Below are 12,462 nucleotides of genomic sequence, written 5' to 3'. Positions count from 1 at the left end.
CACCATCATCACCATCACCATCATCATCATCATCAGCATCATCATCATCATCATCATCATCATCATCCTCATCATCTTCTACTTCTTCGGTATCTTCTTCTTCCATCTCATTATACTTTATCGGCCTTCCTCTTGGATCATCCCTAACAACAAATGACCAACCCAATTTATGTGGAACCTCTGAGTAAAATACCTTCTCACATTGTCTTGGAAGAACATAGGGCTCATCCCCAACTGGCTCAAATGACCTTGTATTAACCATTGTAAATCAATTATCATGTTCAATAACAATTCTATCAGGATCATTTTTATTCTGTCGTAGCCTATACCATTTGACGACGAACAAAACTAATTTGAAGGAATTAAAGTCACACTCAAGAATATCATCGAAAATGCCATAGTATCAGTTTTGAGACTCTAGAGGATGTATGTCATTTCCAGATGAAATATTGGTCACCTTAAAGACTACAGTTATCCTAGAATCACAAGTTTTCTTTGTGTCATCCAACTTTTTGATGTGAAATTTATGACCATTGTAGCACATAACCTTGTGGTGTTTGACCAACAATATGTCTAACATGTTAAAATTATTGCATCGTGAGTTTATAAACACGAGTGATTAATAAAATTATACGTACCTTTTTATCTCTTAAACCATATGCTAAATCAATTTCCCTTTGCGTAACATTGGAATCTCCATTACGATGAGATTATTTAACCAATGAAGCCACACCTTCCCATGTTAATGTGCGATCAGAATGTTGACATCATTCAATCCACACCGTCATCTAATCAAGATTGTTTACAATATACAAATGTAGCGCATCCCACTCTCGACCAACTGTACAAATAATTAATAGATGACTTAGAACCAATTTATTTAAAAGATTAAGAATTAATTAACTACAATAATATCTTATAATCACCTCTCACTTTCCTCAATCTACCTTTCCCCATCAAGTTCTCCCCTTCAAATTTGTTAATGGAGTTGGGATCCCAAATGCGATCTATGTGGATGTCTTCTGCAAACTTAGGAAGATATTGAGAAATGTACACCATAGTCTGGTATACCATATATCCCTCCACCATAGAATGCTCAGGATGTTCTCTTTGTTGAACCAAAGCCTTCAAAATTTTCAAGTGCCTCTCAACCATCCACATTGACCTAGTGTGTACAGGTCCACACAATTCAATCTCCTCAACTTGGTGTATGAGGTAGTGTTCTTGTGCATTGAAAAAAGTTGAAGGTAGATACTTTTGCATTTCACACATTAAATGAGGAATATTTCTCTTCTAATATTTTATATGTTCTTTATGGATTTATTTAGATGACAACCACCTAGAAGAGATTTAAGATGCAAAAAATATAAACGAGACTTTACAAAATAATATACAATATATTACATAAAAAGTAAAACAAATCGCAAATATATTATCTATACAACAAATTGAACAAATATCACTACTTACCTCATGTATTTTCCAAGATCATATATGACTTGCTTGTCATTATTGTCAAAGTTGTCTGGGAGAGATAGAGGTAGAACGTACTGCAGCAATTATCAAATGATTTTTTCATTATTTTCTAACATAATACAATGAAAAGTACATGTGTAGTATACAAATATTTAGTAAATATACAAGAACATGAATTACCATAATGAAGGTATGCCAATCACATGTTTTCATCCCTAGCCCAAATTCACATTTCTTTGATATGAGATTGTTTATGTTAGCATCGAATCTTGTGGGAAATCAAATTTTTTGTATGACTTATTTTATAGAATTGCTTTGTTGGTTCGTTAATAACCAAGGAAGGGCACTTATATTAATCTAGTCTCCATTGTTATTTGATTGAATGACATTTTTCATTGCATGATTGCATTCCTAAATGTCACTACAAATTTTGACAATATTTTCTTTGTCACGCCTTCCCTCCAATATTTTCCATAATGTCTCTGTTATATTATTTCCAATATGCATAGTATCAAACAAATGCACAATTTGTAGCTACTCATAGTAGGGAAACCTACTAAATTGTCTTGGATAACTTTTTAGTCCCTTTGGAAGGTGGTCATTAATGCCTTGATGACCTTCGCGATCATCAATTACATCATCAGTAAGCAAAACACAATAGAAAAATACAAATTCCAAACATAAACCATTAGATGGAATGACATTACCTTAATGATTAATTCTATTATATTCTAACTTCCATGGGCAAGGTGTCATTCTTCGTGGTTTTGATGTAGTCTCTTCTTTCCCATTGGAAAGATGTTTTTCAGTATTTCGATACTTATGATTTATGTGGAGGAAGTTCCTATACTCATCAAACACCTGCTTTCCTAAACTTTTTGAATGACGGGATTTCATCTTTGGACCACAAACTGGACATGCATATTTTTCCCTTTGTTTGAAGACCCATAAGATAATGTATAATTGGATTAAATATGTTAATTTTCATAATTATAATTATAATGCACAACTTGAACACTGTAACATACCACAAAAATGTGTTAGACCTTGGGAATCATGTATTATCCATACAAGTATTGCATGGAATTGAAATTGTATTTGTCCTATTGGTCTAGAGATGTCATACATAGTGACACCATTCCATAACTCTAGCAACTCGTCAATAATAGGCTCAATATACACATTCATATCTTTAACTTGGTACTTACCTAGTTGAATGAACAAAAACATTATATAAATATTATGACCATTTTACTGCAATATTTATAATTAAATGTAGATGACTATTAAATGATAAAATACTTGGAACAATCATCACCAACATTATGTGCTCCCTCTTTATTGACATCCATGGAGGAATATTATTGTTGATAACAAAAACTAGCCACACCGAGTAAATAGATCCCATCTCTCCAAATGGATTGACACCATCTGCTACCAATGAAAGCTTGAGATTACAAGGTTATTCTTTAAAGTGGGGCCACTTTTCCTCTATGTCCATAAATGTTCAACCATCTGCAGGCATTCAAATAATGTCATCTCGACTTCTATTGCATGCATGGTAATCCATAATTTGTGCCAAGCTAGTGCACCTGAATAATCATTGCATACGTGGAATAATGGGAATATAATGAAGAACCTTGCAAGGCACCTTTTTTGTTATTTTATTTATTCGATATCTACTGATATGACATTCAATGTATTCTATTGCAAATTCATGTTGTTTATGATATATGATATGATCATTGGGACAAGCATCTATTGCTTGATACTCCATTCCAATATCTTTCAGAATGGAAGATAATTCTCAGTATGAGCGAGGTAGAATATTTGATGGTGGTAACAAAAACTCACCTATCAATCTATAGAATATTAATTTGTTAATATAAAGAATATTAATGGTACATGATTCACCCTTTATTAACTATAATGACATATGTGACATACCTTAACATACATGAGATTGTTATGTCGGATAAACCATTCATAACCTTGAAGTTCACCAACAACAATACAGCAGAGAGAAGAGCTGTTTGAGAGCCTTCATAAAGGGGCTTGTATGCCTTCTCAAGTACAAGTAAATCATGAACAACATCAAAGTCATCTTGATCATCATTATCAGTTGCACCAGTACTAAATGTGTCATGGATCAATGTATTTGTACCATCATCTTCAATTGTGTTTTCTAGCGCATGATCGTCATCTTCCATGGGATCATTATCTTCAGCTTTGATATTCACACCTCCATGTTCCTCCACTTCGAAAAATATATTCTCCGGGTTGTGTTGGTTCATATCATGTGCCCTGGGGAGCTCGAACTATATAAAAATGATCAACATAAATAAACCATAATCATGATCTCATCATGAAGTGATTTATTATGTATATAAATTATTAAAACGATATAATGAATAGCTTACCAATGGATGATAATCATGTCCCCCTTCATTGTGACCATGTTGCCTACAATGTTTCTTAGTTGTTTTAATTAGAAGTCTTCTAGTCTTTAAGCTCTTACAAATTATGTAGGGACAATAACATTTTCCATCACCTTTTCTTTTCAAGTTAGACCACAATCTAGCAATTATCTGCTTATTTTGTTCTTTGCTGATATTTTCTGACATGGTCTTTCTTCACATGCAACAAAGTCGGGCTATAGAAACTTCGGTGCGTAACCTTCACAAACTACGCAAAAGGATATCGCAAGTACAAAAGTCTTCTTAGAACTAGTTATATAGAAGTTTAAATGTTACTTAAACTTAGAATCTCTTCAATTATGAAGACTATTTTATTTAGATAGTTATCTTGGTTAAAAAAGAAGCTTGATTTTGGCAAGTTGATGAAAAATATTTGAGTTTTAAAAAAAGAGAAACCTTTTTATTGTGTCATCTAATAGAATCAACTTAGGAATGGAAAATTTATGAATAAGTCAACATGAAACTAACTTCATATGAAAGAGAATTTAATTTACTATTAAAATCCAAAATATGAAGAAACTTGAGTGGTTACATTAAGAGTTATAATCAATTCTTTTGTTGCAACCCTGTCAACAAGGGTTTTATGACAGTTTTGACAAAAACCATTAGAAATTTCTTTATAATCCATGGATGACCTTCAAACCTGTCTTGAATTAAAGATAACTCTTCATTCTACAACCTCAAATAAGTTATTAGGGGTCGGATTCAATCCAAATCTTTAGGAAAAACATCTAAAGCAGCAAATAATCATGACTGTCAAAAACAACAGTTGAAAGTATTGAACAAAATATCAACTTTCTAATTGAATCTTCATCAAAAACATTTTCCAATACATAATTTATAGCAATACACTTCCTTCCTATTTATACAATAAACAACCATGCAACTGTCACAACCCTGGAGAACTAAGTGACAGTCAGAGGCTTTATTTGATCTAGCCTTACAAGACTTTCCTCCAACTCTGTCACACACACTTAATACGAATAAATGATGGTTTTTATAGCCTCTCATGGTTCTATAACTGTTCCAACTGCCCCTAAGATCAAAATGTATAATTTGATAACATTTTATGCATTTTTGCATTACAACTTTTTAGTGACACCTTGACAACTTTTGCCTTTTGACATGGATGACCACTAAACATTACTTAGATACTTTGAAAACCTTAGAATGGACTCAAAACACCATATTAAACCTTTATTACCCTTTCATGGGTACATTTACATTATTTGAACAATCAAGACCTGAATGGGACTATTTGACAACTTTTGACAAAATGGCACAGTTAGCCTTACACATTGATTTCAAGCTTGACAAACTTGTTTATTTCTCATTACTCAAGATGAGTATGTAGCTTCTTAATATTAGTACCATTTAGTTTTCCATTTTCTTTAAGCATCAAGAGAGTATGGATGTCTTTAAGTATAGATGTCTAGAAGTGGAAGAGAAATGGAAGAAGTCCATTAGAACTCCACAAGTATGCAAATCAAACCATCAGTGTAGCCTACCTCGAAGAAAGCACCCTAGCAAAGCCAAAGGTCATCGGGAAGTGATTAACTATCGCTAAAAGGGGATAGGAGTTATCCCAATACTCGATAGACACATCAAGAGGATATACATCGACCGAGTCATTACTAAAGTATCATCAGCGTGACTTTTTTTATCAGAACATGTGAATTGTTGTCTTGTCGATAGCCAATAAGGCTATCGGTAAGAATTACACCGATAGGGAGAGGAGCCTTAATGATCGGTACATATTAAAATGATCGGGGTGTAACATTTTAAGCTATCCCAACACCCGATGGAAATAATAGAGCAAGAGATTCATCAAGGAAAAAGTAACTATCAGTAGAGACTGTTCAAGGTTATGTCGATATCCAATGGAGGGCTCGGGAAGACACACACCGATTAAAAAAAAAGAGACTTAAGGAATGAAATATTATCGATGGCACCAAGGGAGTAATTCGTCGGGAAAGCATATACTGATGAGCCATTACAGATACAATTCAAAACTGAAACCAAAGCAGCCTATATTTAATGTGTGAAATTGAGTAGATTGATGACTCACACGAGGCAAATTAAGAACCAAATGCAGGTTGCGTCTTAGTAAAAAACACACAAGGTGAGAATTATTGCTCACAATTCATCACACATCATGGAGGCTACAAGTTCATCAGGAAGAAAGAGGAGTGCTAAGGGCTCCGAATCCACGTCTAAAAAATCCAAAACAGCGAAAGTCCCTCCACGAAAACTGAATCAAGATATCATTGATCAATTGCAGTCCCCAGGCCCAAAATCAAGGAGGTCGAAATAGCATTTTCCTAGAAAAGACCAGCTTAAGGACAAGTTTAAAGGGGTTAGAGATGTGTGGACAAAGGTGAGAGGTTATGAACTCTTCCTGTTTCATTTTTTGAGAAAGGACAGAGAAGTGCCAATTTGTAACTCGTGGATAACCAACTTAGGTAAACTAGTTGTTCCAAATGTTTTCATAAATATCAGATTGATGGAAGTCTTGGTCAAAAGTTAAAATTATGTGAAGAGATGCATTCAGTTTCCAAATGGTGATGTGTTTATCAGATTTAGCCATGGCACAATAGATGAAGTTTTTAGCTTAGACCCTAACCCTGATGTACCCTTGTCGTTTGAAGAACTAGAGGATGAATTTGTTAAAATGGATACTACTTATAAAGGGTGGAAATTAGCTTTCCATAGGGTTCTGAAGGGAATTCTAACCGAAGAGGATGGTCACCCATTCAACATGGACATTTTTAGACACTACTTATAGTACACCTATATGTCATGCAGACAGGTTGGAGGTATAGGGGTCCCTGATGTAGCTAATATTGGGTCACTGGTGTTAGCTGGTAAATGTACAGTATGAGCCAAGACCATTTGATCATACTACTTATGTTGTAGAAAATTACATGAAGGTTTCTTGAACCTCAAAGATAATAGGGAGCCCACTTTCAAGTTTTACTCCTTGTTAATGCATTTGATTCTATTTTATGGAAGATTAGGGGTATGTGGCCAATGAATTTAAAATTGAACACAGTGGACAGAGAAGGTAAATAACAACCAGTACAGATGTGGACATCAGTTTGGGATCCATGATATGTGAAATCAAACTACATCAAGTTTGAAGAGCTAATAGTAAAGCCATTATACTGGATGTATTGTGTCCCATGTGAAGGATCTATTTCCACTGAAGTTAAAAGATTTCTTAGATCGGTTGTTTTTTATGAAAGAGGTATTGTCAATCACAACTGGGGCGATTGGTTTGTTCACAAGGATTTTACTTGCTTCAGGATTTATGATTTCGAAGGAACCCCATATCTATTGCCAAAACTTGTACTAGACAGAATTTCTTATCTAGAGATTGTGAGACAGTTAAGTGTTTCGAATGCCAAACATTTTGGAGGTATGCATAAGCAGACTTTCCTGCCTGGGACTCTTAGTTTTGGGGATTTTACCATTGTATCAACAAAGGCTTATGAAGCCATTGATAGGAAATTGATTGAAGAATATAACTTGTTCAAATATGCTGCTAGGGTCAATTATGACCCTAAGGGATATATTCACAATTGCAAGAAAAGTCAAAATCTGGGAGATTATATTCATGTTTACTTGAAAGAAGAGGACATGTTTAGAAACATGGAGAAGGAAGAGGCCCAGATGCCCATTGATGAATTAAACAAGAAATTGGAAGAACAAAAAAAGAGATTGCAAGAAATGGAAACTAAAGAAGAAGAGAGTGAAGATGAGTCTGAAGAAGTTGAGGTGGTATCTAGGCATCAAGCACCAGACACAGCAGAAGAGCCAGACTTGCAAGAGTAAATTGTTGCCAGGTTGAACATCCATAGTGATGCAAGATACAATGAGTATTATGCCTTTGTGTCTGATGATGTTTTTATTAAGTCAAAAGAATTTAAATCCTTTTTTATATTATTTCAAAGGGAAATAACTAAGAGACTCTATCCCAAATGCAACCCTTGAAAAAGAATCAGAATTGTTGGGGAAACTAAAGGAAGAAATCAGTTTAGAATTGATCACTATAACCCCTCAAAGGGGAAGATAACTTCTTAGTAGAGCAGGCATCATCATGTTTCCAGGATGGGACATGAGTGCATCATTTATTTTTGATAGCATGTTACATTCTGAGAATAAGGATTTTAAATTGGATATTCAGGGGGTAAATGATGTGTATGTCGGCTCTAGATTTGACTAGAATGAAGATGATTTTCTTTTATGGGCTCTTTACCCTCTAAATAAGAGGTCAAAAATCATTGATGTGGATAAAGCCTTTGGTCACATGATGAAATTGAAAGTTGGTGAAGTAGATCCCATTGTTACTGCTGATATGGATATTGATATTTCAAAATTTAATAAAGCACAATTGGTCAAAGTGATCAAAGAAAGAGATCAGTACAAGGGATTATATGAAGAATTGCTAAAAAGAGGAGGATAGCTAGTGCCACAAATCCATGATGGGTCTCAGTGGAAAAAGAAATGTGAGCAAGTGCAACTAGAAAATAAAAAGTTGAAAAGGAAAATGCAGAGTGTGAGGGCTGACACAGCCTCTATTTTATTGACTAAGAGATTTGAAAAATTGTAGGGTTTCCTTGAATATTTTTGGGTTGTTTATCAAAAGAATATGGATAATGCAATATCTCACAACCGGATTTATAACAAACTAGGAACTTCATTTTTTATTATAAAGCAGCCAAAACTAGGGGTTGACCCGAAAGAAACAGAAAAAAGCACTACCAGTACATACACCATAGACAAGTGGCAGTCAACCAATCCCTACTCTAGTAATCAAAAAACAAAAATTTCCTATCGCTATTGGATAACCCAAGATCGAAAACAATCTCATCCAACAAGCGCCATAAACAGCAGTAAACCATCATAATCTCAATACTATAAAAATTGTTAATAGTAGCAATATTACCATGGAACTAGACGTTCCAGCGACAAAAACTATAGCAAAAAGGAAGAGAACCAACCATACAACCTAATTATCAGCACTCATATGCTTGGAGAGCATAAGCCATGTCCAGTCATCTGCCAGGAACTGGAACAGTTCCTTAGTAGTGTCACTTTCAAGATCGTCTGGATCAGCCTTATCCTGATGGAGCAAGCACAAAGAGGAAGCCGACGAGTGCGTCACTTTGCAGCGAATTTCCCAATTTTGTTGACATAGGACTCCAAGTGCTCCAGCTTTTTCTTAACACCATTTAAATCTTTAGAGATAGCCCTACAATGCAAACACTGCACTGCCTCTTCCTTCTCCCCTTCTTCAGAAGCAGTCTTCCCGCCATCAGAATGTCTTCCATCCCCCTCAGAGGTATGGGGCGGGGAAGTGTTAGAATGAGGGGAGGTGTTCTTGATATATTCCTTGATGGCCTCCGAGTTAGGGATGTTATTGCCCAAATTGAAGGAATCTGAGCCCTCTGTAGCCTCCATTTCCTCCTCCCCCTTCTCACTTTATGCTTTCTCATAATCATCCTCTTCTTCGTTAGCATAATTCTTTCTCATGATGATTTTCTTCATCTAGGGTTTGTTTATGTGGGATCTATGCGGGGTGATACCATCCTCTGCATCAGACTCAACAAGGAGGATTTTGGGCTCCTTTCTGGGTTTCTTGGAGGTGGGTTTCATAGTAGAAGGGTTTCTTTCATTTTTTTCCCCAATTTTGAGGGGGCGGGGGGGGCCTTGGTCAGGGGATTGACAAGGTGTCATCAACTTTTTCAAAGACTTTTTGAGGCCTTTTTTAGAGCCTTTAGGGGGACCTTGAATGGAGGGGGCAAAGGGCCTTGTGAAAATTGTGAAGCCTAAACATCAGCTCCTGATGGAGGATGGTAAAATTACCCTCTTGACTCATACAATTTCGGACATCTTTAACAGTAGACTCAAGAGCATGTAGCAGAAAGAAAGGGAAAGAAATGGTGTCATGGTTGTGAAATTGATTGAGCGATGAGAAGTGATAATAGTAGAACACACCATACCTTCCCTCAAGGGTGAAGTATTTCATTATGATTTTACAAGCCTGATCCCATGGGTAGGGTAAACATTCCCTATTGAAACCCCCACGCATTCTGGTTGGTTCCTCACCCTTTTTGAAGAAGTTGTTCATGTTGTTTTCGTCCACAACCCTACTAGTTTTCTTCCATTTCCTGCCTTCAGTAGAGAGACCCGTAGCCTGGGTGGTAACTTCCTCGCTAATTTCAAATGAAATGTTCTCCATGACCACCCTCCTATCCTTCCAGCTGTTGACAAATTGCATGGAGAGATTTTCGTCGAATCCCTTCATGGTTTCCATGAATGGGATGATTCCTCCTTCTTTAGCATATGTCCAGACACATGGGTCATTGCAAAAATAGTCATTGATAATGTCCAGTTCCACCCGGACTAAATCCCCTCCCATGATAGCTTCCTCCAGAGTAAAGTTGAGATGCAGGGCAAGCCTAAAAAGAGAAATGTGGGGGGGGGAACCAAAGCTGTAGTTAAGAGAAAACAACCAAAAATTAGCCAAAATATTGTGCAAGGTTTAATAATTATTTTTAGTGGTGTTTCCCAAGGCATGCATCTGCCAACTCTAGGAAACATGCGAAGGGACACCTCTTGATATCTCCACCAACTTGCAAATATCGTCATTATGGTGAGTTCTTAGTTTCCAGTAAAGGTAATAATTAGAGTCCCTGCTGTGATTAATGATCAAAAGTTGGCACTCCAACCCATCGACAATGCAGAAATAGGTGGCCAGCCAAGTCAACATCTGGCAGAGAAGGTGGGGACCATGAGAAGCCAGCATGGCAAAGCTCACCCAATTTGAATTTAAATTTCCCACCAACAGCGTAGCATAGCAGCCGGCCCAAAGCAACCTGTTGAGAAGAAGGATGTGGTACTTCATTGATGGATAGAGGCGATTTGTTCATTCCCAATAAGATCCTTCTACTTGTCAGTGAGAGAATCAAGATGTCTCTATCACCTCATACCTTTTATCTCCAGGCCCGTTGTAGCCAGAAAGTCTACCACCGCATTCCCCTCTCTATAGATATGCTGAATTTGAAATTCCTCCAGCCAAACTATCATGGACCAGATGTCCTTCATGACATTATTGATCCTCCAGCTGATCCCTGAAACTCCTTTAGTGGCCTCAATAATTAGTTTAGAGTCCCCTTTAATGATCAGTCTTTTGACATTGATGCCAAGAGCCAGCTTAAGCCCCCAAAAGAGAGCAAGGGCTTTAGCCATGTTTCTCAAGATAGAGTCAAAATTCCCTGCATAGGCCAAAACCAGGTTGCCCAAGTTGTACCTAATAATTTTGCCCCCTGTCATTGAACCACTACAAGTAGCACCATCAAAATTAAGCTTGAGCCAAGGGGGGGGAGGTGTTGACCATCTAGTATTAAGCCTCTCCATATTTTTCGAATTGTGATATCGAAGGAAGCTATCTGAAAAATTCCAAGTTTTAATCCACCTCCGATCCAAAGCCATAGGGGCAGAATGTGGAGCTTTTCACTTGTTGATGAGGGCGTTCTCCCTGAGGTACTTCTCAGCTATGTCAATCACCGTGTCAACCGAACTGTTGGTGTCACGGAAGATCCTATTATTTCTTTCCTTCTAGATATGCCAACCGATGTTTGGAGGAATGAGTCTCCCAAAAAGTCAAACTGGCGGGTGAGTAGAGGGGCATTTCCAATTGCTGATAAATTGCTGCAAGTCTTCCAAGAATGTCCAAGACAAATTATTTTTTTGTAGAACTTTGTACCAAACCCTAGAAGTGAAGGGACAATGAATAAAGAGGTAATTTATGCTTTCCTCAGCACAATTACACATAACACATTTGTTGGCAAGCGTAAATCCCCTCCTCTTCAGATTATCAATAGTAAGGATCTTCCTGTGAAGGGTCATCCACCAGAAGAAGTTAATTTTAGGGATGAGCTGAAAGTTCCAAACTTATTTCCAATTCTAGCAATCATTGAAGGAGGCAACCAAGAGATTGTAGGCTGAATTAACACAGAAGGACCCTGAGGGGTTCGTGGTCCAAACAAGTTTATCAATGTGAGTGAAATAGGGGATCCTGATCCCCTTAAGAAGGGATTGCAGCTCTTCAGCCAAATGAATCCATTGGGGGGTATTTCCCAGACTATCATCAAGCCTTAACCAACAACGAGAGAGAGAGATGTAGTTTATCACAAGGGAGCCAAACGAATCTTTGAGAGTGACCATGAGGCAATTGAACCGGGAGGAGGCAAGGGGTCTGTCGCCAATCCAGTTGTCCTCCCAAAATCTAATGTTCTCACCATTACCAACTTGCCACTTTAGACCCTACTTGAGAAGTTTGTTGTTCTTAACAAAGTTGTTCCATATTTTAGACCCAGGAGGGAGCTCATTGAAAGAGACGAGGGAGGGGAAGGGGGTGTGATTGAAGTACTTGGCCCTCATAATCATGCTCCAGTCAATTTTTCCCTTCATAAGGATCCATCCGATTTTAGTCAACAAGGCC

This window comes from Cryptomeria japonica, chromosome 11, assembly GCF_030272615.1.
Source record: "Cryptomeria japonica chromosome 11, Sugi_1.0, whole genome shotgun sequence".
Lineage (NCBI taxonomy): Eukaryota > Viridiplantae > Streptophyta > Pinopsida > Cupressales > Cupressaceae > Cryptomeria > Cryptomeria japonica.
Note: the sequence above shows the minus strand (reverse complement) of the source record.